General features: G+C 52.9%; 17 non-coding genes across 17 annotated transcripts; 14 read left to right on the plus strand and 3 right to left on the minus strand.

Moving 5' to 3' along the window:
* The first annotated feature begins 1369 nt into the window (after window positions 1–1369).
* TRNAN-GUU (transfer RNA asparagine (anticodon GUU)) lies at window positions 1370–1443 on the plus strand. The gene has a single exon. It is a non-coding gene; the product is annotated as a tRNA-Asn (tRNA).
* A 396-nt stretch (window positions 1444–1839) lies between these two features.
* TRNAG-GCC (transfer RNA glycine (anticodon GCC)) lies at window positions 1840–1910 on the minus strand. The gene has a single exon. It is a non-coding gene; the product is annotated as a tRNA-Gly (tRNA).
* Window positions 1911–3616: 1706 nt separating this feature from the next.
* Window positions 3617–3690, plus strand: TRNAN-GUU (transfer RNA asparagine (anticodon GUU)). Its single transcript has one exon. It is a non-coding gene; the product is annotated as a tRNA-Asn (tRNA).
* Window positions 3691–3943: 253 nt separating this feature from the next.
* TRNAW-CCA (transfer RNA tryptophan (anticodon CCA)) lies at window positions 3944–4015 on the plus strand. The gene has a single exon. It is a non-coding gene; the product is annotated as a tRNA-Trp (tRNA).
* A 71-nt stretch (window positions 4016–4086) lies between these two features.
* On the minus strand, window positions 4087–4157 carry TRNAG-GCC (transfer RNA glycine (anticodon GCC)). The gene has a single exon. It is a non-coding gene; the product is annotated as a tRNA-Gly (tRNA).
* Window positions 4158–5863: 1706 nt separating this feature from the next.
* Window positions 5864–5937, plus strand: TRNAN-GUU (transfer RNA asparagine (anticodon GUU)). The gene has a single exon. It is a non-coding gene; the product is annotated as a tRNA-Asn (tRNA).
* A 253-nt stretch (window positions 5938–6190) lies between these two features.
* TRNAW-CCA (transfer RNA tryptophan (anticodon CCA)) lies at window positions 6191–6262 on the plus strand. The gene has a single exon. It is a non-coding gene; the product is annotated as a tRNA-Trp (tRNA).
* A 1845-nt stretch (window positions 6263–8107) lies between these two features.
* On the plus strand, window positions 8108–8181 carry TRNAN-GUU (transfer RNA asparagine (anticodon GUU)). Its single transcript has one exon. It is a non-coding gene; the product is annotated as a tRNA-Asn (tRNA).
* Window positions 8182–8434: 253 nt separating this feature from the next.
* TRNAW-CCA (transfer RNA tryptophan (anticodon CCA)) lies at window positions 8435–8506 on the plus strand. Its single transcript has one exon. It is a non-coding gene; the product is annotated as a tRNA-Trp (tRNA).
* Window positions 8507–10350: 1844 nt separating this feature from the next.
* Window positions 10351–10424, plus strand: TRNAN-GUU (transfer RNA asparagine (anticodon GUU)). The gene has a single exon. It is a non-coding gene; the product is annotated as a tRNA-Asn (tRNA).
* Window positions 10425–10677: 253 nt separating this feature from the next.
* TRNAW-CCA (transfer RNA tryptophan (anticodon CCA)) lies at window positions 10678–10749 on the plus strand. Its single transcript has one exon. It is a non-coding gene; the product is annotated as a tRNA-Trp (tRNA).
* A 2314-nt stretch (window positions 10750–13063) lies between these two features.
* Window positions 13064–13134, minus strand: TRNAG-GCC (transfer RNA glycine (anticodon GCC)). Its single transcript has one exon. It is a non-coding gene; the product is annotated as a tRNA-Gly (tRNA).
* A 1703-nt stretch (window positions 13135–14837) lies between these two features.
* On the plus strand, window positions 14838–14911 carry TRNAN-GUU (transfer RNA asparagine (anticodon GUU)). Its single transcript has one exon. It is a non-coding gene; the product is annotated as a tRNA-Asn (tRNA).
* Window positions 14912–15164: 253 nt separating this feature from the next.
* Window positions 15165–15236, plus strand: TRNAW-CCA (transfer RNA tryptophan (anticodon CCA)). Its single transcript has one exon. It is a non-coding gene; the product is annotated as a tRNA-Trp (tRNA).
* Window positions 15237–17078: 1842 nt separating this feature from the next.
* TRNAN-GUU (transfer RNA asparagine (anticodon GUU)) lies at window positions 17079–17152 on the plus strand. Its single transcript has one exon. It is a non-coding gene; the product is annotated as a tRNA-Asn (tRNA).
* Window positions 17153–19322: 2170 nt separating this feature from the next.
* TRNAN-GUU (transfer RNA asparagine (anticodon GUU)) lies at window positions 19323–19396 on the plus strand. Its single transcript has one exon. It is a non-coding gene; the product is annotated as a tRNA-Asn (tRNA).
* A 253-nt stretch (window positions 19397–19649) lies between these two features.
* Window positions 19650–19721, plus strand: TRNAW-CCA (transfer RNA tryptophan (anticodon CCA)). The gene has a single exon. It is a non-coding gene; the product is annotated as a tRNA-Trp (tRNA).
* The last annotated feature ends 1520 nt before the right edge of the window (window positions 19722–21241 follow it).

Here is a 21241-nt window from a genome sequence, read left to right on the forward strand (position 1 = left end):
CTGGGAAAGCCTAGTCACTGACCTGGCCAGATTCCCTGTCCTCCCCAAAATCCTGGGGAGAAACGGGCAGAGTTCTGCGCCCTGCGCCCTCTTTCGCATCCCTAACGCGCTCCCAACGCGCCCTACAGCCCTGGTCGGGCACAGCCCTGGTCGGGCTCATACCACTGGGGCCTCTGCCGAGGAAGAGCCCCGGAAGCCTAGGGCCAGGCCTATTGCACAGGCATCTTAGACCAGGCCATTCCGGGATTGCTGTGTTTCACGTCCTGCCCTTCAACACTCCTGGGAGGGCTTTCCCTGAGAACCCTCATGTCTCTGCCCTCCCAGGAGGCTGTGGTTCTATGCAAAATAGGGGGTGCACCACGGGCCGTCCCCTTTCCTCTCTCTCGCCAATATCTTTCACCAAAGCTGAGCCCTGCAGGTAAATGTATCTATCTGGCTGAGGGGCCAGGGAGGGCCTTTGCCTGCAGTCTTACAAGCCAGAGTGCAGAGAAGGCAGCAGCTCTGGGACCGGGACTCTGCTCAAAGACATATCTAACATGCCACAGTGGAGCTGAGATGGGCAAGACACGTGTCTCACAGGCAGGCAGCACAACAAGACAGTGGCAGGAAACTATGCTAACAAGGAAAGAGAAAAGTCACGTGTCTCGTGGCCTTCCCACCATTAGACAGTAGTCTGCGCAAGAAAACATCCAACAGTGACAGGACAACCAAGCAAATGACAAACGCCGTGCTGAATAAAGTCATCTTACATGACATTTCGTACAAAGGCCCAGATCATGGGGATGATCGCGCAGAAGCAGCAAGTATCAGAGCCACCGAACCTGAGGTGAGTTACACGAGGAGAAAGGGCGACATGGGGACAGGGGCTAGGGGCTCAGGGAACAGCTACCACAATGCAACCTCGGGTGTGGGGATGCCACTCATTGCGGGTACTGCCCTGGGATTTCCTTTTAGAAAGAATCGCTGGTTAAAGTGTAGTGCACAAAAAACCCAACTCCTCGATTACACTATTAGATAACATCCTTTAACTGCCCCACCCACCCTGTGTGAGTCTCACCCACTTCCCGCCTGCTCCCTCTAGTCTGAGAGTTGTATCTCCACAAAAAACACACAGTGGGGCTCAATGAGCTGCTCATGTCTGACATGGACACCTAAGCAGTGCTGGATTCACAACCTGAAAGCCTGCAAAGGAAAGTGTGCCCGGCAGAAGATAAGCTGCCTGGCAACTCAGAACCTTCTTCTAAGAGAAGTAAGACATGTCACAATGGAGTCTAAGCCTACCTGTCTTATGCCAGGACCTTAGAGCTGCAGGCAGGAGCACAAAGGTAAAAACATATATTGAGTCCCAACACGCTCACTGCGGTGGTTGGTCTCTGTGGCGCAATCGGTTAGCGCGTTCGGCTGTTAACCGAAAGGTTGGTGGTTCAAGCCCACCCAGGGACGTATGCTTTTGCCTACATCAAGTCCTGAATTAAAACACAGCTGTCTGGCTTTGCTCTTAGAGCTCTCGCTTTGCCTGCGTGACATGCTCTATCTCAACATTTCTATCTTCTCTCATCTCTTCACCTCTAGTCATTTCCACCAATAGGACTGGAAACGGGCCACCAAGCCTTCTACTTTAACCACAGGCGTACTGAGGGCCAATAAAAGGCACAGAAGCATTTCTTGATCCGGGGCTGAGAAATGCATGCACAGGGACCTCGTGGCGCAACGGTATCGCGTCTGACTCCAGATCAGAAGGTTGCGTGTTCAAATCACGTCGGGGTCACTCTTTGACATTTTTTTCCCCACCAAGTCTATATCTCTGACTTCTAAAGCAAAGCCAAAAGAAGGGCGCTTTGCATTGGCCGGGAATCGAACCCGGGCCTCCCGCGTGGCAGGCGAGAATTCTACCACTGAACCACCAATGCTTCACTTACATAGGCTGAGCAGAGAGCCCTGCCGTAGACAGTAGTGATGAGGCCCATGCATTCGCATGGGACACCTATGAACAAAGTTTGCATGGCAAGCCTTGGACTGCCAAACGTTCACATGCTGATGGCAGGAATCAGATGCAGGAGACTGAAACTATGAATGTTTCTGCTTTTGCTAAGGACAGTGGTTTGGGGCCAGTGTTGTGCTTGACAGAGCACGACATCAGCCTGCTCTCTGGCTGCTCCCGGGAGAAGTGGCTGACAGAAAGCACCCTCCAGACCACCAGCAATCTTGTGTTTCACAACATGCCACTGTCACTGGACTTTCCTTCTGGGAAAGCCTAGTCACTGACCTGGCCAGATTCCCTGTCCTCCCCAAAATCCTGGGGAGAAACGGGCAGAGTTCTGCGCCCTGCGCCCTCTTTCGCGTCCCTAACACGCTCCCAACGCGCCCTACAGCCCTGGTCGGGCACAGCCCTGGTCGGGCTCATACCACTGGGGCCTCTGCCGAGGAAGAGCCCCGGAAGCCTAGGGCCAGGCCTATTGCACAGGCATCTTAGACCAGGCCATTCCGGGATTGCTGTGTTTCACGTCCTGCCCTTCAACACTCCTGGGAGGGCTTTCCCTGAGAACCCTCATGTCTCTGCCCTCCCAGGAGGCTGTGGTTCTATGCAAAATAGGGGGTGCACCACGGGCCGTCCCCTTTCCTCTCTCTCGCCAATATCTTTCACCAAAGCTGAGCCCTGCAGGTAAATGTATCTATCTGGCTGAGGGGCCAGGGAGGGCCTTTGCCTGCAGTCTTACAAGCCAGAGTGCAGAGAAGGCAGCAGCTCTGGGACCGGGACTCTGCTCAAAGACATATCTAACATGCCACAGTGGAGCTGAGATGGGCAAGACACGTGTCTTACAGGCAGGCAGCACAACAAGACAGTGGCAGGAAACTATGCTAACAAGGAAAGAGAAAAGTCACGTGTCTCGTGGCCTTCCCACCATTAGACAGTAGTCTGCGCAAGAAAACATCCAACAGTGACAGGACAACCAAGCAAATGACAAACGCCGTGCTGAATAAAGTCATCTTACATGACATTTCGTACAAAGGCCCAGATCATGGGGATGATCGCGCAGCAGAAGCAGCAAGTATCAGAGCCACCGAACCTGGGGTGAGTTACACGAGGAGAAAGGGCGACATGGGGACAGGGGCTATGGGCTCAGGGAACAGCTACCACAATGCAACCTCGGGTGTGGGGATGCCACTCATTGCGGGTACTGCCCTGGGATTTCCTTTTAGAAAGAATCGCTGGTTAAAGTGTAGTGCACAAAAAACTCAACTCCTCGATTACACTATAAGATAACATCCTTTAACTGCCCCACCCACCCTGTGTGAGTCTCACCCACTTCCCGCCTGCTCCCTCTAGTCTGAGAGTTGTATCTCCACAAAAAACACACAGTGGGGCTCAATGAGCTGCTCATGTCTGACATGGACACCTAAGCAGTGCTGGATTCACAACCTGAAAGCCTGCAAAGGAAAGTGTGCCCGGCAGAAGATAAGCTGCCTGGCAACTCAGAACCTTCTTCTAAGAGAAGTAAGACATGTCACAATGGAGTCTAAGCCTACCTGTCTTATGCCAGGACCTTAGAGCTGCAGGCAGGAGCACAAAGGTAAAAACATATATTGAGTCCCAACACGCTCACTGCGGTGGTTGGTCTCTGTGGCGCAATCGGTTAGCGCGTTCGGCTGTTAACCGAAAGGTTGGTGGTTCAAGCCCACCCAGGGACGTATGCTTTTGCCTACATCAAGTCCTGAATTAAAACACAGCTGTCTGGCTTTGCTCTTAGAGCTCTCGCTTTGCCTGCGTGACATGCTCTATCTCAACATTTCTATCTTCTCTCATCTCTTCACCTCTAGTCATTTCCACCAATAGGACTGGAAACGGGCCACCAAGCCTTCTACTTTAACCACAGGCGTACTGAGGGCCAATAAAAGGCACAGAAGCATTTCTTGATCCGGGGCTGAAAACTGCATGCACAGGGACCTCGTGGCGCAACGGTAGCGCGTCTGACTCCAGATCAGAAGGTTGCGTGTTCAAATCACGTCGGGGTCACTCTTTGACATTTTTTTGCCCACCAAGTCTATATCTCTGACTTCTAAAGCAAAGCCAAAAGAAGGGTGCTTTGCATTGGCCGGGAATCGAACCCGGGCCTCCCGCGTGGCAGGCGAGAATTCTACCACTGAACCACCAATGCTTCACTTACATAGGCTGAGCAGAGAGCCCTGCCGTAGACAGTAGTGATGAGGCCCATGCATTCGCATGGGACACCTATGAACAAAGTTTGCATGGCAAGCCTTGGACTGCCAAACGTTCACATGCTGATGGCAGGAATCAGATGCAGGAGACTGAAACTATGAATGTTTCTGCTTTTGCTAAGGACAGTGGTTTGGGGCCAGTGTTGTGCTTGACAGAGCACGACATCAGCCTGCTCTCTGGCTGCTCCCGGGAGAAGTGGCTGACAGAAAGCACCCTCCAGACCACCAGCAATCTTGTGTTTCACAACATGCCACTGTCACTGGACTTTCCTTCTGGGAAAGCCTAGTCACTGACCTGGCCAGATTCCCTATCCTCCCCAAAATCCTGGGGAGAAACGGGCAGAGTTCTGCGCCCTGCGCCCTCTTTCGCGTCCCTAACGCGCTCCCAACGCGCCCTACAGCCCTGGTCGGGCACAGCCCTGGTCGGGCTCATACCACTGGGGCCTCTGCCGAGGAAGAGCCCCGGAAGCCTAGGGCCAGGCCTATTGCACAGGCATCTTAGACCAGGCCATTCCGGGATTGCTGTGTTTCACGTCCTGCCCTTCAACACTCCTGGGAGGGCTTTCCCTGAGAACCCTCATGTCTCTGCCCTCCCAGGAGGCTGTGGTTCTATGCAAAATAGGGGGTGCACCACGGGCCGTTCCCTTTCCTCTCTCTCGCCAATATCTTTCACCAAAGCTGAGCCCTGCAGGTAAATGTATCTATCTGGCTGAGGGGCCAGGGAGGGCCTTTGCCTGCAGTCTTACAAGCCAGAGTGCAGAGAAGGCAGCAGCTCTGGGACCGGGACTCTGCTCAAAGACATATCTAACATGCCACAGTGGAGCTGAGATGGGCAAGACACGTGTCTCACAGGCTGGCAGCACACCAAGACAGTGGCAGGAAACCATGCTAACAAGGAAAGAGAAAAGTCACGTGTCTCGTGGCCTTCCCACCATTAGACAGTAGTCTGCGCAAGAAAACATCCAACAGTGACAGGACAACCAAGCAAATGACAAACGCCGTGCTGAATAAAGTCATCTTACATGACATTTCGTACAAAGGCCCAGATCATGGGGATGATCGCGCAGCAGAAGCAGCAAGTATCAGAGCCACCGAACCTGGGGTGAGTTACACGAGGAGAAAGGGCGACATGGGGACAGGGGCTATGGGCTCAGGGAACAGCTACCACAATGCAACCTCGGGTGTGGGGATGCCACTCATTGCGGGTACTGCCCTGGGATTTCCTTTTAGAAAGAATCGCTGGTTAAAGTGTAGTGCACAAAAAACCCAACTCCTCGATTACACTATTAGATAACATCCTTTAACTGCCCCACCCACCCTGTGTGAGTCTCACCCACTTCCCGCCTGCTCCCTCTAGTCTGAGAGTTGTATCTCCACAAAAAACACACAGTGGGGCTCAATGAGCTGCTCATGTCTGACATGGACACCTAAGCAGTGCTGGATTCACAACCTGAAAGCCTGCAAAGGAAAGTGTGCCCGGCAGAAGATAAGCTGCCTGGCAACTCAGAACCTTCTTCTAAGAGAAGTAAGACAGGTCACAATGGAGTCTAAGCCTACCTGTCTTATGCCAGGACCTTAGAGCTGCAGGCAGGAGCACAAAGGTAAAAACATATATTGAGTCCCAACACGCTCACTGCGGTGGTTGGTCTCTGTGGCGCAATCGGTTAGCGCGTTCGGCTGTTAACCGAAAGGTTGGTGGTTCAAGCCCACCCAGGGACGTATGCTTTTGCCTACATCAAGTCCTGAATTAAAACACAGCTGTCTGGCTTTGCTCTTAGAGCTCTCGCTTTGCCTGCGTGACATGCTCTATCTCAACATTTCTATCTTCTCTCATCTCTTCACCTCTAGTCATTTCCACCAATAGGACTGGAAACGGGCCACCAAGCCTTCTACTTTAACCACAGGCGTACCGAGGGCCAATAAAAGGCACAGAAGCATTTCTTGATCCGGGGCTGAGAACTGCATGCACAGGGACCTCGTGGCGCAACGGTAGCGCGTCTGACTCCAGATCAGAAGGTTGCGTGTTCAAATCACGTCGGGGTCACTCTTTGACATTTTTTTCCCCACCAAGTCTATATCTCTGACTTCTAAAGCAAAGCCAAAAGAAGGGCGCTTTGCATTGGCCGGGAATCGAACCCGGGCCTCCCGCATGGCAGGCGAGAATTCTACCACTGAACCACCAATGCTTCACTTACATAGGCTGAGCAGAGAGCCCTGCCGTAGACAGTAGTGATGAGGCCCATGCATTCGCATGGGACACCTATGAACAAAGTTTGCATGGCAAGCCTTGGACTGCCAAACGTTCACATGCTGATGGCAGGAATCAGATGCAGGAGACTGAAACTATGAATGTTTCTGCTTTTGCTAAGGACAGTGGTTTGGGGCCAGTGTTGTGCTTGACAGAGCACGACATCAGCCTGCTCTCTGGCTGCTCCCGGGAGAAGTGGCTGACAGAAAGCACCCTCCAGACCACCAGCAATCTTGTGTTTCACAACATGCCACTGTCACTGGACTTTCCTTCTGGGAAAGCCTAGTCACTGACCTGGCCAGATTCCCTGTCCTCCCCAAAATCCTGGGGAGAAACGGGCAGAGTTCTGCGCCCTGCGCCCTCTTTCGCGTCCCTAACGCGCTCCCAACGCGCCCTACAGCCCTGGTCGGGCACAGCCCTGGTCGGGCTCATACCACTGGGGCCTCTGCCGAGGAAGAGCCCCGGAAGCCTAGGGCCAGGCCTATTGCACAGGCATCTTAGACCAGGCCATTCCGGGATTGCTGTGTTTCACGTCCTGCCCTTCAACACTCCTGGGAGGGCTTTCCCTGAGAACCCTCATGTCTCTGCCCTCCCAGGAGGCTGTGGTTCTATGCAAAATAGGGGGTGCACCACGGGCCGTCCCCTTTCCTCTCTCTCGCCAATATCTTTCACCAAAGCTGAGCCCTGCAGGTAAATGTATCTATCTGGCTGAGGGGCCAGGGAGGGCCTTTGCCTGCAGTCTTACAAGCCAGAGTGCAGAGAAGGCAGCAGCTCTGGGACCGGGACTCTGCTCAAAGACATATCTAACATGCCACAGTGGAGCTGAGATGGGCAAGACACGTGTCTCACAGGCAGGCAGCACAACAAGACAGTGGCAGGAAACTATGCTAACAAGGAAAGAGAAAAGTCACGTGTCTCGTGGCCTTCCCACCATTAGACAGTAGTCTGCGCAAGAAAACATCCAACAGTGACAGGACAACCAAGCAAATGACAAACGCTGTGCTGAATAAAGTCATCTTACATGACATTTCGTACAAAGGCCCAGATCATGGGGATGATCGCGCAGAAGCAGCAAGTATCAGAGCCACCGAACCTGAGGTGAGTTACACGAGGAGAAAGGGCGACATGGGGACAGGGGCTAGGGGCTCAGGGAACAGCTACCACAATGCAACCTCGGGTGTGGGGATGCCACTCATTGCGGGTACTGCCCTGGGATTTCCTTTTAGAAAGAATCGCTGGTTAAAGTGTAGTGCACAAAAAACCCAACTCCTCGATTACACTATTAGATAACATCCTTTAACTGCCCCACCCACCCTGTGTGAGTCTCACCCACTTCCCGCCTGCTCCCTCTAGTCTGAGAGTTGTATCTCCACAAAAAACACACAGTGGGGCTCAATGAGCTGCTCATGTCTGACATGGACACCTAAGCAGTGCTGGATTCACAACCTGAAAGCCTGCAAAGGAAAGTGTGCCCGGCAGAAGATAAGCTGCCTGGCAACTCAGAACCTTCTTCTAAGAGAAGTAAGACATGTCATAATGGAGTCTAAGCCTACCTGTCTTATGCCAGGACCTTAGAGCTGCAGGCAGGAGCACAAAGGTAAAAACATATATTGAGTCCCAACACGCTCACTGCAGTGGTTGGTCTCTGTGGCGCAATCGGTTAGCGCGTTCGGCTGTTAACCGAAAGGTTGGTGGTTCAAGCCCACCCAGGGACGTATGCTTTTGCCTACATCAAGTCCTGACTTAAAACACAGCTGTCTGGCTTTGCTCTTAGAGCTCTCGCTTTGCCTGCGTGACATGCTCTATCTCAACATTTCCATCTTCTCTCATCTCTTCACCTCTAGTCATTTCCACCAATAGGACTGGAAACGGGCCACCAAGCCTTCTACTTTAACCACAGGGGTACTGAGGGCCAATAAAAGGCACAGAAGCATTTCTTGATCCGGGGCTGAGAACTGCATGCACAGGGACCTCGTGGCGCAACGGTAGCGCGTCTGACTCCAGATCAGAAGGTTGCGTGTTCAAATCACGTCGGGGTCATTCTTTGACATTTTTTTCCCCACCAAGTCTATATCTCTGACTTCTAAAGCAAAGCCAAAAGAAGGGCGCTTTGCATTGGCCGGGAATCGAACCCGGGCCTCCCGCATGGCAGGCGAGAATTCTACCACTGAACCACCAATGCTTCACTTACATAGGCTGAGCAGAGAGCCCTGCCGTAGACAGTAGTGATGAGGCCCATGCATTCGCATGGGACACCTATGAACAAAGTTTGCATGGCAAGCCTTGGACTGCCAAACGTTCACATGCTGATGGCAGGAATCAGATGCAGGAGACTGAAACTATGAATGTTTCTGCTTTTGCTAAGGACAGTGGTTTGGGGCCAGTGTTGTGCTTGACAGAGCACGACATCAGCCTGCTCTCTGGCTGCTCCCGGGAGAAGTGGCTGACAGAAAGCACCCTCCAGACCACCAGCAATCTTGTGTTTCACAACATGCCACTGTCACTGGACTTTCCTTCTGCGAAAGCCTAGTCACTGACCTGGCCAGATTCCCTGTCCTCCCCAAAATCCTGGGGAGAAACGGGCAGAGTTCTGCGCCCTGCGCCCTCTTTCGCGTCCCTAACGCGCTCCCAACGCGCCCTACAGCCCTGGTCGGGCACAGCCCTGGTCGGGCTCATACCACTGGGGCCTCTGCCGAGGAAGAGCCCCGGAAGCCTAGGGCCAGGCCTATTGCACAGGCATCTTAGACCAGGCCATTCCGGGATTGCTGTGTTTCACGTCCTGCCCTTCAACACTCCTGGGAGGGCTTTCCCTGAGAACCCTCATGTCTCTGCCCTCCCAGGAGGCTGTGGTTCTATGCAAAATAGGGGGTGCACCACGGGCCGTCCCCTTTCCTCTCTCTCGCCAATATCTTTCACCAAAGCTGAGCCCTGCAGGTAAATGTATCTATCTGGCTGAGGGGCCAGGGAGGGCCTTTGCCTGCAGTCTTACAAGCCAGAGTGCAGAGAAGGCAGCAGCTCTGGGACCGGGACTCTGCTCAAAGACATATCTAACATGCCACAGTGGAGCTGAGATGGGCAAGACACGTGTCTCACAGGCAGGCAGCACAACAAGACAGTGGCAGGAAACTATGCTAACAAGGAAAGAGAAAAGTCACGTGTCTCGTGGCCTTCCCACCATTAGACAGTAGTCTGCGCAAGAAAACATCCAACAGTGACAGGACAACCAAGCAAATGACAAACGCTGTGCTGAATAAAGTCATCTTACATGACATTTCGTACAAAGGCCCAGATCATGGGGATGATCGTGCAGAAGCAGCAAGTATCAGAGCCACCGAACCTGAGGTGAGTTACACGAGGAGAAAGGGCGACATGGGGACAGGGGCTAGGGGCTCAGGGAACAGCTACCACAATGCAACCTCGGGTGTGGGGATGCCACTCATTGCGGGTACTGCCCTGGGATTTCCTTTTAGAAAGAATCGCTGGTTAAAGTGTAGTGCACAAAAAACCCAACTCCTCGATTACACTATTAGATAACATCCTTTAACTGCCCCACCCACCCTGTGTGAGTCTCACCCACTTCCCGCCTGCTCCCTCTAGTCTGAGAGTTGTATCTCCACAAAAAACACACAGTGGGGCTCAATGAGCTGCTCATGTCTGACATGGACACCTAAGCAGTGCTGGATTCACAACCTGAAAGCCTGCAAAGGAAAGTGTGCCGGCAGAAGATAAGCTGCCTGGCAACTCAGAACCTTCTTCTAAGAGAAGTAAGACATGTCACAATGGAGTCTAAGCCTACCTGTCTTATGCCAGGACCTTAGAGCTGCAGGCAGGAGCACAAAGGTAAAAACATATATTGAGTCCCAACACGCTCACTGCGGTGGTTGGTCTCTGTGGCGCAATCGGTTAGCGCGTTCGGCTGTTAACCGAAAGGTTGGTGGTTCAAGCCCACCCAGGGACGTATGCTTTTGCCTACATCAAGTCCTGAATTAAAACACAGCTGTCTGGCTTTGCTCTTAGAGCTCTCGCTTTGCCTGCGTGACATGCTCTATCTCAACATTTCCATCTTCTCTCATCTCTTCACCTCTAGTCATTTCCACCAATAGGACTGGAAACGGGCCACCAAGCCTTCTACTTTAACCACAGGGGTACTGAGGGCCAATAAAAGGCACAGAAGCATTTCTTGATCCGGGGCTGAGAACTGCATGCACAGGGACCTCGTGGCGCAACGGTAGCGCGTCTGACTCCAGATCAGAAGGTTGCGTGTTCAAATCACGTCGGGGTCACTCTTTGACATTTTTTTCCCCAAGTCTATATCTCTGACTTCTAAAGCAAAGCCAAAAGAAGGGCGCTTTGCATTGGCCGGGAATCGAACCCGTGCCTCCCGCGTGGCAGGCGAGAATTCTACCACTGAACCACCAATGCTTCACTTACATAGGCTGAGCAGAGAGCCCTGCCGTAGACAGTAGTGATGAGGCCCATGCATTCGCATGGGACACCTATGAACAAAGTTTGCATGGCAAGCCTTGGACTGCCAAACGTTCACATGCTGATGGCAGGAATCAGATGCAGGAGACTGAAACTATGAATGTTTCTGCTTTTGCTAAGGACAGTGGCTTGGGGCCAGTGTTGTGCTTGACAGAGCACGACATCAGCCTGCTCTCTGGCTGCTCCCGGGAGAAGTGGCTGACAGAAAGCACCCTCCAGACCACCAGCAATCTTGTGTTTCACAACATGCCACTGTCACTGGACTTTCCTTCTGGGAAAGCCTAGTCACTGACCTGGCCAGATTCCCTGTCCTCCCCAAAATCCTGGGGAGAAACGGGCAGAGTTCTGCGCCCTGCGCCCTCTTTCGCGTCCCTAACGCGCTCCCAACGCGCCCTACAGCCCTGGTCGGGCACAGCCCTGGTCGGGCTCATACCACTGGGGCCTCTGCCGAGGAAGAGCCCCGGAAGCCTAGGGCCAGGCCTATTGCACAGGCATCTTAGACCAGGCCATTCCGGGATTGCTGTGTTTCACGTCCTGCCCTTCAACACTCCTGGGAGGGCTTTCCCTGAGAACCCTCATGTCTCTGCCCTCCCAGGAGGCTGTGGTTCTATGCAAAATAGGGGGTGCACCACGGGCCGTCCCCTTTCCTCTCTCTCGCCAATATCTTTCACCAAAGCTGAGCCCTGCAGGTAAATGTATCTATCTGGCTGAGGGGCCAGGGAGGGCCTTTGCCTGCAGTCTTACAAGCCAGAGTGCAGAGAAGGCAGCAGCTCTGGGACCGGGACTCTGCTCAAAGACATATCTAACATGCCACAGTGGAGCTGAGATGGGCAAGACACGTGTCTCACAGGCTGGCAGCACACCAAGACAGTGGCAGGAAACTATGCTAACAAGGAAAGAGAAAAGTCACGTGTCTCGTGGCCTTCCCACCATTAGACAGTAGTCTGCGCAAGAAAACATCCAACAGTGACAGGACAACCAAGCAAATGACAAACGCCGTGCTGAATAAAGTCATCTTACATGACATTTCGTACAAAGGCCCAGATCATGGGGATGATCGCGCAGCAGAAGCAGCAAGTATCAGAGCCACCGAACCTGGGGTGAGTTACACGAGGAGAAAGGGCGACATGGGGACAGGGGCTATGGGCTCAGGGAACAGCTACCACAATGCAACCTCGGGTGTGGGGATGCCACTCATTGCGGGTACTGCCCTGGGATTTCCTTTTAGAAAGAATCGCTGGTTAAAGTGTAGTGCACAAAAAACCCAACTCCTCGATTACACTATAAGATAACATCCTTTAACTGCCCCACCCACCCTGTGTGAGTCTCACCCACTTCCCGCCTGCTCCCTCTAGTCTGAGAGTTGTATCTCCACAAAAAACACACAGTGGGGCTCAATGAGCTGCTCATGTCTGACATGGACACCTAAGCAGTGCTGGATTCACAACCTGAAAGCCTGCAAAGGAAAGTGTGCCCGGCAGAAGATAAGCTGCCTGGCAACTCAGAACCTTCTTCTAAGAGAAGTAAGACATGTCACAATGGAGTCTAAGCCTACCTGTCTTATGCCAGGACCTTAGAGCTGCAGGCAGGAGCACAAAGGTAAAAACATATATTGAGTCCCAAAAGCTCACTCCGGTGGTTGGTCTCTGTGGCGCAATCGGTTAGCGCGTTCGGCTGTTAACTGAAAGGTTGGTGGTTCAAGCCCACCCAGCGAAGTATGCTTTTGCCTACATCAAGTCCTGAATTAAAACACAGCTGTCTGGCTTTGCTCTTAGAGCTCTCGCTTTGCCTGCGTGACATGCTCTATCTCAACATTTCTATCTTCTCTCATCTCTTCACCTCTAGTCATTTCCACCAATAGGACTGAAAACGGGCCACCAAGCCTTCTACTTTAACCACAGGCGTACTGAGGGCCAATAAAAGGCACAGAAGCATTTCTTGATCCGGGACTGAGAACTGCATGCACATGGACCTCGTGGCGCAACGGTAGTGCGTCTGACTCCAGATCAGAAGGTTGCGTGTTCAAATCACGTCGGGGTCACTCTTTGACATTTTTTTGCCCACCAAGTCTATATCTCTGACTTCTAAAGCAAAGCCAAAAGAAGGGCGCTTTGCATTGGCCGGGAATCGAACCCGGGCCTCCCGCGTGGCAGGCGAGAATTCTACCACTGAACCACCAATGCTTCACTTACATAGGCTGAGCAGAGAGCCCTGCCGTAGACAGTAGTGATGAGGCCCATGCATTCGCATGGGACACCTATGAACAAAGTTTGCATGGCAAGCCTTGGACTGCCAAACGTTCACATGCTGATGGCAGGAATCAGATGCAGGAGACTGAAACTATGAATGTTTCTGCTTTTGCTAAGGACAGTGGTTTGGGGCCAGTGTTGTGCTTGACAGAGCACGACATCAGCCTGCTCTCTGGCTGCTCCCGGGAGAAGTGGCTGACAGAAAGCACCCTCCAGACCACCAGCAATCTTGTGTTTCACAACATGCCACTGTCACTGGACTTTCCTTCTGGGAAAGCCTAGTCACTGACCTGGCCAGATTCCCTGTCCTCCCCAAAATCCTGGGGAGAAACGGGCAGAGTTCTGCGCCCTGCGCCCTCTTTCGCGTCCCTAACGCGCTCCCAACGCGCCCTACAGCCCTGGTCGGGCACAGCCCTGGTCGGGCTCATACCACTGGGGCCTCTGCCGAGGAAGAGCCCCGGAAGCCTAGGGCCAGGCCTATTGCACAGGCATCTTAGACCAGGCCATTCCGGGATTGCTGTGTTTCACGTCCTGCCCTTCAACACTCATGGGAGGGCTTTCCCTGAGAACCCTCATGTCTCTGCCCTCCCAGGAGGCTGTGGTTCTATGCAAAATAGGGGGTGCACCACGGGCCGTCCCCTTTCCTCTCTCTCGCCAATATCTTTCACCAAAGCTGAGCCCTGCAGGTAAATGTATCTATCTGGCTGAGGGGCCAGGGAGGGCCTTTGCCTGCAGTCTTACAAGCCAGAGTGCAGAGAAGGCAGCAGCTCTGGGACCGGGACTCTGCTCAAAGACATATCTAACATGCCACAGTGGAGCTGAGATGGGCAAGACACGTGTCTCACAGGCAGGCAGCACAACAAGACAGTGGCAGGAAACTATGCTAACAAGGAAAGAGAAAAGTCACGTGTCTCGTGGCCTTCCCACCATTAGACAGTAGTCTGCGCAAGAAAACATCCAACAGTGACAGGACAACCAAGCAAATGACAAACGCTGTGCTGAATAAAGTCATCTTACATGACATTTCGTACAAAGGCCCAGATCATGGGGATGATCGCGCAGAAGCAGCAAGTATCAGAGCCACCGAACCTGAGGTGAGTTACACGAGGAGAAAGGGCGACATGGGGACAGGGGCTAGGGGCTCAGGGAACAGCTACCACAATGCAACCTCGGGTGTGGGGATGCCACTCATTGCGGGTACTGCCCTGGGATTTCCTTTTAGAAAGAATCGCTGGTTAAAGTGTAGTGCACAAAAAACCCAACTCCTCGATTACACTATTAGATAACATCCTTTAACTGCCCCACCCACCCTGTGTGAGTCTCACCCACTTCCCGCCTGCTCCCTCTAGTCTGAGAGTTGTATCTCCACAAAAAACACACAGTGGGGCTCAATGAGCTGCTCATGTCTGACATGGACACCTAAGCAGTGCTGGATTCACAACCTGAAAGCCTGCAAAGGAAAGTGTGCCCGGCAGAAGATAAGCTGCCTGGCAACTCAGAACCTTCTTCTAAGAGAAGTAAGACATGTCACAATGGAGTCTAAGCCTACCTGTCTTATGCCAGGACCTTAGAGCTGCAGGCAGGAGCACAAAGGTAAAAACATATATTGAGTCCCAACACGCTCACTGCGGTGGTTGGTCTCTGTGGCGCAATCGGTTAGCGCGTTCGGCTGTTAACCGAAAGGTTGGTGGTTCAAGCCCACCCAGGGACGTATGCTTTTGCCTACATCAAGTCCTGAATTAAAACACAGCTGTCTGGCTTTGCTCTTAGATCTCTCGCTTTGCCTGCGTGACATGCTCTATCTCAACATTTCCATCTTCTCTCATCTCTTCACCTCTAGTCATTTCCACCAATAGGACTGGAAACGGGCCACCAAGCCATCTACTTTAACCACAGGGGTACTGAGGGCCAATAAAAGGCACAGAAGCATTTCTTGATCCGGGGCTGAGAACTGCATGCACAGGGACCTCGTGGCGCAACGGTAGCGCGTCTGACTCCAGATCAGAAGGTTGCGTGTTCAAATCACGTCGGGGTCACTCTTTGACATTTTTTTCCCCAAGTCTATATCTCTGACTTCTAAAGCAAAGCCAAAAGAAGGGCGCTTTGCATTGGCCGGGAATCGAACCCGTGCCTCCCGCGTGGCAGGCGAGAATTCTACCACTGAACCACCAATGCTTCACTTACATAGGCTGAGCAGAGAGCCCTGCCGTAGACAGTAGTGATGAGGCCCATGCATTCGCATGGGACACCTATGAACAAAGTTTGCATGGCAAGCCTTGGACTGCCAAACGTTCACATGCTGATGGCAGGAATCAGATGCAGGAGACTGAAACTATGAATGTTTCTGCTTTTGCTAAGGACAGTGGTTTGGGGCCAGTGTTGTGCTTGACAGAGCACGACATCAGCCTGCTCTCTGGCTGCTCCCGGGAGAAGTGGCTGACAGAAAGCACCCTCCAGACCACCAGCAATCTTGTGTTTCACAACATGCCACTGTCACTGGACTTTCCTTCTGGGAAAGCCTAGTCACTGACCTGGCCAGATTCCCTGTCCTCCCCAAAATCCTGGGGAGAAACGGGCAGAGTTCTGCGCCCTGCGCCCTCTTTCGCGTCCCTAACGCGCTCCCAACGCGCCCTACAGCCCTGGTCGGGCACAGCCCTGGTCGGGCTCATACCACTGGGGCCTCTGCCGAGGAAGAGCCCCGGAAGCCTAGGGCCAGGCCTATTGCACAGGCATCTTAGACCAGGCCATTCCGGGATTGCTGTGTTTCACGTCCTGCCCTTCAACACTCCTGGGAGGGCTTTCCCTGAGAACCCTCATGTCTCTGCCCTCCCAGGAGGCTGTGGTTCTATGCAAAATAGGGGGTGCACCACGGGCCGTCCCCTTTCCTCTCTCTCGCCAATATCTTTCACCAAAGCTGAGCCCTGCAGGTAAATGTATCTATCTGGCTGAGGGGCCAGGGAGGGCCTTTGCCTGCAGTCTTACAAGCCAGAGTGCAGAGAAGGCAGCAGCTCTGGGACCGGGACTCTGCTCAAAGACATATCTAACATGCCACAGTGGAGCTGAGATGGGCAAGACACGTGTCTCACAGGCAGGCAGCACAACAAGACAGTGGCAGGAAACTATGCTAACAAGGAAAGAGAAAAGTCACGTGTCTCGTGGCCTTCCCACCATTAGACAGTAGTCTGCGCAAGAAAACATCCAACAGTGACAGGACAACCAAGCAAATGACAAACGCTGTGCTGAATAAAGTCATCTTACATGACATTTCGTACAAAGGCCCAGATCATGGGGATGATCGCGCAGAAGCAGCAAGTATCAGAGCCACCGAACCTGAGGTGAGTTACACGAGGAGAAAGGGCGACATGGGGACAGGGGCTAGGGGCTCAGGGAACAGCTACCACAATGCAACCTCGGGTGTGGGGATGCCACTCATTGCGGGTACTGCCCTGGGATTTCCTTTTAGAAAGAATCGCTGGTTAAAGTGTAGTGCACAAAAAACCCAACTCCTCGATTACACTATTAGATAACATCCTTTAACTGCCCCACCCACCCTGTGTGAGTCTCACCCACTTCCCGCCTGCTCCCTCTAGTCTGAGAGTTGTATCTCCACAAAAAACACACAGTGGGGCTCAATGAGCTGCTCATGTCTGACATGGACACCTAAGCAGTGCTGGATTCACAACCTGAAAGCCTGCAAAGGAAAGTGTGCCCGGCAGAAGATAAGCTGCCTGGCAACTCAGAACCTTCTTCTAAGAGAAGTAAGACATGTCACAATGGAGTCTAAGCCTACCTGTCTTATGCCAGGACCTTAGAGCTGCAGGCAGGAGCACAAAGGTAAAAACATATATTGAGTCCCAACACGCTCACTGCGGTGGTTGGTCTCTGTGGCGCAATCGGTTAGCGCGTTCGGCTGTTAACCGAAAGGTTGGTGGTTCAAGCCCACCCAGGGACGTATGCTTTTGCCTACATCAAGTCCTGAATTAAAACACAGCTGTCTGGCTTTGCTCTTAGATCTCTCGCTTTGCCTGCGTGACATGCTCTATCTCAACATTTCCATCTTCTCTCATCTCTTCACCTCTAGTCATTTCCACCAATAGGACTGGAAACGGGCCACCAAGCCTTCTACTTTAACCACAGGGGTACTGAGGGCCAATAAAAGGCACAGAAGCATTTCTTGATCCGGGGCTGAGAACTGCATGCACAGGGACCTCGTGGCGCAACGGTAGCGCGTCTGACTCCACATCAGAAGGTTGCGTGTTCAAATCACGTCGGGGTCACTCTTTGACATTTTTTTCCCCAAGTCTATATCTCTGACTTCTAAAGCAAAGCCAAAAGAAGGGCGCTTTGCATTGGCCGGGAATCGAACCCGTGCCTCCCGCGTGGCAGGCGAGAATTCTACCACTGAACCACCAATGCTTCACTTACATAGGCTGAGCAGAGAGCCCTGCCGTAGACAGTAGTGATGAGGCCCATGCATTCGCATGGGACACCTATGAACAAAGTTTGCATGGCAAGCCTTGGACTGCCAAACGTTCACATGCTGATGGCAGGAATCAGATGCAGGAGACTGAAACTATGAATGTTTCTGCTTTTGCTAAGGACAGTGGTTTGGGGCCAGTGTTGTGCTTGACAGAGCACGACATCAGCCTGCTCTCTGGCTGCTCCCGGGAGAAGTGGCTGACAGAAAGCACCCTCCAGACCACCAGCAATCTTGTGTTTCACAACATGCCACTGTCACTGGACTTTCCTTCTGGGAAAGCCTAGTCACTGACCTGGCCAGATTCCCTGTCCTCCCCAAAATCCTGGGGAGAAACGGGCAGAGTTCTGCGCCCTGCACCCTCTTTCGCGTCCCTAACGCGCTCCCAACGCGCCCTACAGCCCTGGTCGGGCACAGCCCTGGTCGGGCTCATACCACTGGGGCCTCTGCCGAGGAAGAGCCCCGGAAGCCTAGGGCCAGGCCTATTGCACAGGCATCTTAGACCAGGCCATTCCGGGATTGCTGTGTTTCACGTCCTGCCCTTCAACACTCCTGGGAGGGCTTTCCCTGAGAACCCTCATGTCTCTGCCCTCCCAGGAGGCTGTGGTTCTATGCAAAATAGGGGGTGCACCACGGGCCGTCCCCTTTCCTCTCTCTCGCCAATATCTTTCACCAAAGCTGAGCCCTGCAGGTAAATGTATCTATCTGGCTGAGGGGCCAGGGAGGGCCTTTGCCTGCAGTCTTACAAGCCAGAGTGCAGAGAAGGCAGCAGCTCTGGGACCGGGACTCTGCTCAAAGACATATCTAACATGCCACAGTGGAGCTGAGATGGGCAAGACACGTGTCTCACAGGCTGGCAGCACACCAAGACAGTGGCAGGAAACCATGCTAACAAGGAAAGAGAAAAGTCACGTGTCTCGTGGCCTTCCCACCATTAGACAGTAGTCTGCGCAAGAAAACATCCAACAGTGACAGGACAACCAAGCAAATGACAAACGCCGTGCTGAATAAAGTCATCTTACATGACATTTCGTACAAAGGCCCAGATCATGGGGATGATCGCGCAGCAGAAGCAGCAAGTATCAGAGCCACCGAACCTGGGGTGAGTTACACGAGGAGAAAGGGCGACATGGGGACAGGGGCTATGGGCTCAGGGAACAGCTACCACAATGCAACCTCGGGTGTGGGGATGCCACTCATTGCGGGTACTGCCCTGGGATTTCCTTTTAGAAAGAATCGCTGGTTAAAGTGTAGTGCACAAAAAACCCAACTCCTCGATTACACTATTAGATAACATCCTTTAACTGCCCCACCCACCCTGTGTGAGTCTCACCCACTTCCCGCCTGCTCCCTCTAGTCTGAGAGTTGTATCTCCACAAAAAACACACAGTGGGGCTCAATGAGCTGCTCATGTCTGACATGGACTCCTAAGCAGTGCTGGATTCACAACCTGAAAGCCTGCAAAGGAAAGTGTGCCCGGCAGAAGATAAGCTGCCTGGCAACTCAGAACCTTCTTCTAAGAGAAGTAAGACATGTCACAATGGAGTCTAAGCCTACCTGTCTTATGCCAGGACCTTAGAGCTGCAGGCAGGAGCACAAAGGTAAAAACATATATTGAGTCCCAACACGCTCACTGCGGTGGTTGGTCTCTGTGGCGCAATCGGTTAGCGCGTTCGGCTGTTAACCGAAAGGTTGGTGGTTCAAGCCCACCCAGGGACGTATGCTTTTGCCTACATCAAGTCCTGAATTAAAACACAGCTGTCTGGCTTTGCTCTTAGAGCTCTCGCTTTGCCTGCGTGACATGCTCTATCTCAACATTTCTATCTTCTCTCATCTCTTCACCTCTAGTCATTTCCACCAATAGGACTGGAAACGGGCCACCAAGCCTTCTACTTTAACCACAGGCGTACTGAGGGCCAATAAAAGGCACAGAAGCATTTCTTGATCCGGGGCTGAGAACTGCATGCACAGGGACCTCGTGGCGCAACGGTAGCGCGTCTGACTCCAGATCAGAAGGTTGCGTGTTCAAATCACGTCGGGGTCACTCTTTGACATTTTTTTTCCCCACCAAGTCTATATCTCTGACTTCTAAAGCAAAGCCAAAAGAAGGGCGCTTTGCATTGGCCGGGAATCGAACCCGGGCCTCCCGCATGGCAGGCGAGAATTCTACCACTGAACCACCAATGCTTCACTTACATAGGCTGAGCAGAGAGCCCTGCCGTAGACAGTAGTGATGAGGCCCATGCATTCGCATGGGACACCTATGAACAAAGTTTGCATGGCAAGCCTTGGACTGCCAAACGTTCACATGCTGATGGCAGGAATCAGATGCAGGAGACTGAAACTATGAATGTTTCTGCTTTTGCTAAGGACAGTGGTTTGGGGCCAGTGTTGTGCTTGACAGAGCACGACATCAGCCTGCTCTCTGGCTGCTCCCGGGAGAAGTGGCTGACAGAAAGCACCCTCCAGACCACCAGCAATCTTGTGTTTCACAACATGCCACTGTCACTGGACTTTCCTTCTGGGAAAGCCTAGTCACTGACCTGGCCAGATTCCCTGTCCTCCCCAAAATCCTGGGGAGAAACGGGCAGAGTTCTGCGCCCTGCGCCCTCTTTCGCGTCCCTAACGCGCTCCCAACGCGCCCTACAGCCCTGGTCGGGCACAGCCCTGGTCGGGCTCATACCACTGGGGCCTCTGCCGAGGAAGAGCCCCGGAAGCCTAGGGCCAGGCCTATTGCACAGGCATCTTAGACCAGGCCATTCCGGGATTGCTGTGTTTCACGTCCTGCCCTTCAACACTCCTGGGAGGGCTTTCCCTGAGAACCCTCATGTCTCTGCCCTCCCAGGAGGCTGTGGTTCTATGCAAAATAGGGGGTGCACCACGGGCCGTCCCCTTTCCTCTCTCTCGCCAATATCTTTCACCAAAGCTGAGCCCTGCAGGTAAATGTATCTATCTGGCTGAGGGGCCAGGGAGGGCCTTTGCCTGCAGTCTTACAAGCCAGAGTGCAGAGAAGGCAGCAGCTCTGGGACCGGGACTCTGCTCAAAGACATATCTAACATGCCACAGTGGAGCTGAGATGGGCAAGACACGTGTCTCACAGGCAGGCAGCACAACAAGACAGTGGCAGGAAACTATGCTAACAAGGAAAGAGAAAAGTCACGTGTCTCGTGGCCTTCCCACCATTAGACAGTAGTCTGCGCAAGAAAACATCCAACAGTGACAGGACAACCAAGCAAATGACAAACGCTGTGCTGAATAAAGTCATCTTACATGACATTTCGTACAAAGGCCCAGATCATGGGGATGATCGCGCAGAAGCAGCAAGTATCAGAGCCACCGAACCTGAGGTGAGTTACACGAGGAGAAAGGGCGACATGGGGACAGGGGCTAGGGGCTCAGGGAACAGCTACCACAATGCAACCTCGGGTGTGGGGATGCCACTCATTGCGGGTACTGCCCTGGGATTTCCTTTTAGAAAGAATCGCTGGTTAAAGTGTAGTGCACAAAAAACCCAACTCCTCGATTACACTATTAGATAACATCCTTTAACTGCCCCACCCACCC

This window comes from Pleurodeles waltl, chromosome 4_1, assembly GCF_031143425.1.
Source record: "Pleurodeles waltl isolate 20211129_DDA chromosome 4_1, aPleWal1.hap1.20221129, whole genome shotgun sequence".
NCBI classification, from domain to species: Eukaryota; Metazoa; Chordata; class Amphibia; order Caudata; family Salamandridae; genus Pleurodeles; species Pleurodeles waltl.